The 6000-nt window shown below is 35.9% G+C and overlaps 1 protein-coding gene across 1 annotated transcript in view; it reads left to right on the top strand.

Annotated features, from left to right (window-relative positions):
• The window catches only part of LOC145672928 (very long chain fatty acid elongase AAEL008004-like), a 104117-nt gene that overhangs the window by 42831 nt on the left and 55286 nt on the right, over nucleotides 1-6000 (top strand). The gene's annotated exons all lie outside the window — the stretch shown is intronic.

The following is a 6000-nucleotide window of genomic DNA, read 5'->3' on the forward strand; positions in this document are numbered from 1 at the left end:
TTTTCATGTAAAGAACTATTTCCTTATAGACATGGGTGTCCTCAATGATATAGTTAATGGACTCTTATTGGAAATGTAGTTACTTTATTTTTCAAGTGAAAATACCTAGGTAGATAGAAAAGAATTTGAAAGAAATAGTATTTTGAAATAGAACTAGTTAAGATTTTTTTTTTTTTTTTTAATATTGATCTTAAAGTAGGTCTACGCCTTTTTGTTCTCAACTGTCCAACTCTTTCCCTTTAGATGGTCATTCTTACAACGAAATGGATAGCATTTTGCATTGGCGTAACTGGAATATTTTGCTAGAAGAGACCATGTCTCCTTACTTTGTGAGAATTAAAAGATCTTACCTATGATTCAACGGTGTTCTAGAGGAGCCAACAGTATACTAGGGGGTCCTGGCTCTTGTCTAGTTACGCTTTTAATATTTTGGGTTGAAATGCTTAGTTGAATTACCAAAGATCACAATTATTTAGGGACCATAGGATAAATTGTTTACGGACAAGAAGAGAAATATGTATGTATCCATTATTTTAATTTTTGTGGCTGCTAAATGTATACTAGAAGATATGCGAAAACATAGGTTCACTTATGAAAATTTGTTGTGATATACATTATTTTAGGCTTTCTTGGAAATAACAATTTTTACTGATAAAGGAAAATTGATAAATTCGTCAGAAGATCCCAGCTAGCACCAAGTGGACATTGTGGTGGATAAACACAGTATGCGTGTTTTTTTTTCTCGGGGTTCTCCCGTTTCCTCCCACTTTATTTATTTCACCATTTCATTCATTTCTCATCATCCTTATTTCTCCTTTAGTCTAGCAGGCATAACCGTCGGAAGTAAAACTCAAAGATTTCATTTCATTTCAAATTCGTCAGCAATTACCGACTAAAAGGATGGTAAAATCAACCTGAAGTTGAAAGTTTAAACATACAATTGGTAACAGAAGTGTTTTCCACCATAATGTTCTAGCATTCTATTTTGATGTAATATGATATCTCTAGAGGTTTCTTATTATCTTCATTACTTCGGATTGAAGTCAGTGGAGAGAAAGAATAAGGGAACATTTTCACCTCAAACTTCGAGATTTCTCATAACACATACTCAGTGGCGGATGCAGGGGGTCGATCGGGGCGATTCCCCTTCCCCCCAGAAGAGGAAACTTTCTTATTTTATATATATAAATAAAACCCATCCCAGAGTTTGGACCTCTTAAAAGTAGCTTTAAGTAGCAGCATTCCAACCCACCGCCCCCCCTAGAAGCCCGTCCTGGATCCGCCCCTGCACATGCTATTACAAGAAATACGTAATTCGATTTTGATGCGTATATTTTTATTCCGGGCTCCTCCATTATTCCTGTTGCTCAGGGATTGAAATCGGTCAAGAAGAATGGGGAGGGGGTAAGTTTAATCTGAACTTTCAAAATACATCGTGGCAATTAAGAAACGGGACTTAAGTTTATCATAGTGGAGAATCTTGCGTATGACCTTGGGAAGATGTACTGAAATTTCCAATCATCCAATCGCCAGTTTGCCAAAGTGTATGTGACGCAGCTAAGTATAGACTGGTATTGTGATTCTTCGTAATTTTATTCAACAATGGACTAATAGGAGTGAATATCGAGTTCTGCCCACGCTTACGAGTCTTCATCCCGGCGAAATTAAAATACCGCTAATTTTACAGTAATTATGTGATATCTTCAAATAGATAAAAGATAATTGAAATACGGAACAAGAGCGCCCTAGACAATATTATTTTGCGTGAGCTACCGTTATCACAAGTCACCTACTGGCTTTCCGTTTTCAGCTGTTTAGAAACGCGAAAATAAATGCCGATTTTCAAAATGGCTCGAAATCGAAAGCAGATAAGTGAGTCGTGATAACGATTTCTCATGTAAAATAATATTGTCTAGGGCGCTCTTGTTCCACATTTCGATTATCTTTTATCTATTTGAAGATATCACATAATTACTGTAAAATTAGCGGTATTTTAATTTCGCCGGGATGAAGACTCTTAAGGAAAACTGCAATGTAAACATTTGAGATGTCGAAATAGTGTTTATGGAGGTAATTGTCTTTCCTGTCCTGTTTTTGAAATTTATAATAGGCTCAGTTTGAAAGAAAATCTGTGCAAGACGGCGAGTGCCTAGGTCAAAGGAGGACTGTCAGAATAAATGAAATGATTGGTGAAAGTTCGGGATAGCATTTTGAATGACCGAAATGGAGAAATCAGAGTTAATAACGAATGAGACATGTAATGGGTGAATAATGAGACTGATCACCAATTAATAACAAAATATTTAAAGAAACTAAAGGTATGTGCATGTTTCGTCCCCCATTTCTTGAACAGAGGAGCAGAAGAAGAAAGAGCTCCTTCGTGGCTAAGTGGTTAGCGTCCGCGCCTTTGGCGTGGGAGGCCCGGGTTCGATTCCCGGCGGGAGCTCATGTGGTTCGGATTCCACGTTAATCAGTAGGTCCACGTCTCATATAGCCTCGCTGCTGAAAGGGACGCTAAACTAACTCAACTCAACTCAGTAGAGGAGCAGAAGCTAGAAAGCGTGTATCATTGCCACGTAATGATGGCCGCTGCTGAAAAGGAACCAATTTTACTCTAGAATATAATTGTAGAGGACGAAGCGTTGAATTTCCAGTACGGTTCGGAAACCAGGCAGCATAAGGCTAATTAGAAGGGTCTTGATTAATCTCAACCCCAGAATCAAAGACACTTTTGATTATTTCTTTTACGATAGCTAATAAATCGTTCACCGGAAATTTTGTACCTCACTGGCCAAACTGTCACTAGGGTCCTTTATGTGCAAGTTCTAAAACGTATGCTGCGAAGAATCAGAAGAATCAGACCGAAGTAATAGAGTGGCCTCCACTGGAAGTTGTTGCATGACAATACCCCATCACATAACGCAGTTTGTGTTCATGAGTTTTTGGCTCCAAAACTTATTTGTCTGTTACAATATCCTACATACTCAGCAGACTTGACTCTCTGTGATTACTTTATTTTCCCCAAATTAAAAGCACCATTCAAGGGTTGTTTTTGACGATGTTTTTTTCCCTCCAGAAAACATGGATGTGCACCTTGAACACCGTTATAGCCCAAGACTTTCAGAAGGTATTCCATGTCTTACCAGATCGTGCAAGGCTGAGTGCGTGGACAAGGGAGGTTTTTGCTTCGAATAAACCGAGGCGATTTGATTGTACTAGCCAAGGACGCTGATCCTGAGGGTCCGGGCTCCCCAAAGCTCATGTGGGCCCCCCTATTGTATTTATGAATATACAATATTTGGCATAATTTGAATGCAATTTGTCTTAAAATCCTTACATATATACCTTCTGCATCTGAATGCCTCCCCCCCCCCCCAATTTACAGAGAAATCGGCGCCCTTGGCACTAGCTACTCATTTATTTAAACAAAGTTTCGTTTCTGAATTGTCGCACTGTGTATGATTTGCGATAAACAGTGTAAAGTTCTTTGATTACTATTAACCGTAGCGTATTGTTGAACAGTTGGTTAAAAATAGTATATTTAAAACGGGAAATTTAGGAAGTTATACTCAAAATATAATCTATAAATTAAGTTTATGGATACAACGTGTGCTGAAACTGAGTAAATACGGCATCATTACACAAATATTAATTTTCATGCCTCAATTAATATTCCTTAATGTCACTCTGATTACTCGTATTAATATTCCTTCGATATAAGTAACTTCGACAACTCGTATTAATATTCCTTTGATATTAGTAACTTTAACACTCGTATTATTTTTCTGTTTGATAAAAGTAACTCTGATAACTCACATTAATATTGGTTAGATATAAATAATTCTGACTACTTGTATTAATATTCTTTTGATATAAATCATTCTGGCTACTTGTATTAATATTCATCTGATAAAAGTAACTTTGGGTACTTCTATTTAATATCTCTTTGATATACATCATTTATCATTTATACTCATGTTAATATTCCTTTGATATAAATAACTTTGACAACTCGTATTAATATTTCTTTAATATAAGTAACTATTCGTATTAATATTCTTCGATGTGGGTCACTCTGACAACCCGTATTAATATTCCTTTGATATAAGTAACTCTAGCAACTCGTATTAATATTCGTGGTAGAGCCTTCACCTCTGGTGCTTGGGGTCCCTGGTTCGAACCCAGCTCGCCCCAAGTGAACTTTGTAGTGGACAAATACCATGTGCGTGAGTTTCCTCGGGGTTTTCCCATTTACCCCACTTTCTTCATTCCACCATTTTCACTCATTTCTCATTATCACCGTCTCCTTTAGCCTAACCGGCATAACCGAGGGACGTAAAACTCAAAGATTTCATTTTCATTTCGTATTAATATTCCTTTAATATAAATAACTGACTATTCGTATTAAGTTTTTTGACATAAATAACTCTGACTATTAGTATTAATATTCCTTTGACATAAGTAACCTTGGCTACTCGTACTAATATTCATTTGATATAAGTAACTCTGGGTACTCTTGTTACAGTAATATCCCTTCGATATACATCACTTATCGTATATACTCACATTAATATTCCTTTGATATAAGTAACGTTGGCTACTCGTATTAATATTCTTCGATATAAGTAACTCTGACTACTCGATATAAGTAATACTGACTACTCGTATACTTATTGGTTCGATATAAGTAACTCTGGCTATTCATATTAGACGGAAGCTCATATGGTTCGGACACTACGTTAAGCTGTAAGTCGACGTCTCATATAGCCGCGCTGCTTAAGGGAATCTAAACTTAAATTAATCTCAAATTTCAATATTCATTTGGTATAGGTAACTCTTGATATTCTTATTTAATATCCCTTCGATAATACGTCACTTATCGTATATACTCATATTATTTCTTTAAACTCATATTACCTTTTCTTTGACGTAACTCTGACATCTTGTGTTAATATTCTTTCGATATAAGTAATTCTGACTACTCGTGTTAATATTCTTTCGATATAAGTAACTCTGACAACTCATATTCATATTCTTTTGATATAAATTACTCAGACTTCTCATAGAATATAAAAAACATTGACAGAAGGTATTCTTGAATGGATTCTCATGTCGTATCGCGTTCTTCTTTCATAATAGAAGAAGCGCTTAGTCAAGGGTCGGCAACCTTATGCTTGATGTGTGAAACAAATACTGCTGTCTCATTTCTCGTGACACATATTTCCTTCACGACATGGGAATTGACCTATCCATACAATTTTCTTCCTTAGTTTTTTTTTTAAAGAACTTAATTCCATTCATTATTTTTTTTTATCATAGCTCAGGGGTTTTCAAACTTTTTACAGTTGAGGCTCCCCTCAACCACCAAAATCTGAACGCGCCTCCCCTGTCAAAAATGAAATGTGTCAACAACATAAATATATGTGTCCCTAAAAGAAAGACTGTCACTATGATAAACTATATTTCATTTATTAATCACTAATGGAAATATCTCATTAACACAAGTGATCTACATTGTACATGTACACACTGACTACATCTTTTAATGTTATTAGCCGGTGTTAACAATTATAAACTGTGGTAAGTTAGATATTTATGTTATAATGTTATTAGCCGGTGTTAATAAATATAAATTGAAAAATATGAGCAGAGATTGAATTTTAATCATAAAAATCAGCACATCTAAATATTGAGCGAAGTCAATGGGATGTATGAGCTTGTTTTGAGTCACACAATTAGGGATGTGCACGAGACAAGATTTGTGGCTGTCTCGTCTCGAAAATGTGCTGTAAAAGTGTTGTCTCGATTCGAAAAATATATATTTTTCTATTGGAAGAGCCGTGTCTCGACTCGAATTTTGTCAGGAAAATCCTTTATCGACTCTTCTCGTGCGCATCCGTACACACAATTTATTAAATCTCGGCATATATTTTGAAATGCCAAGACGCATCTCTTTCTGGAGATTTACTTTCGACCTATATTTGGATTTGATCACCACCA

The sequence above is a fragment of the Thermobia domestica genome, chromosome 16, assembly GCF_964235325.1.
Source record: "Thermobia domestica chromosome 16, izTheDome1.hap1.1, whole genome shotgun sequence".
Classification (NCBI taxonomy): domain Eukaryota; kingdom Metazoa; phylum Arthropoda; class Insecta; order Zygentoma; family Lepismatidae; genus Thermobia; species Thermobia domestica.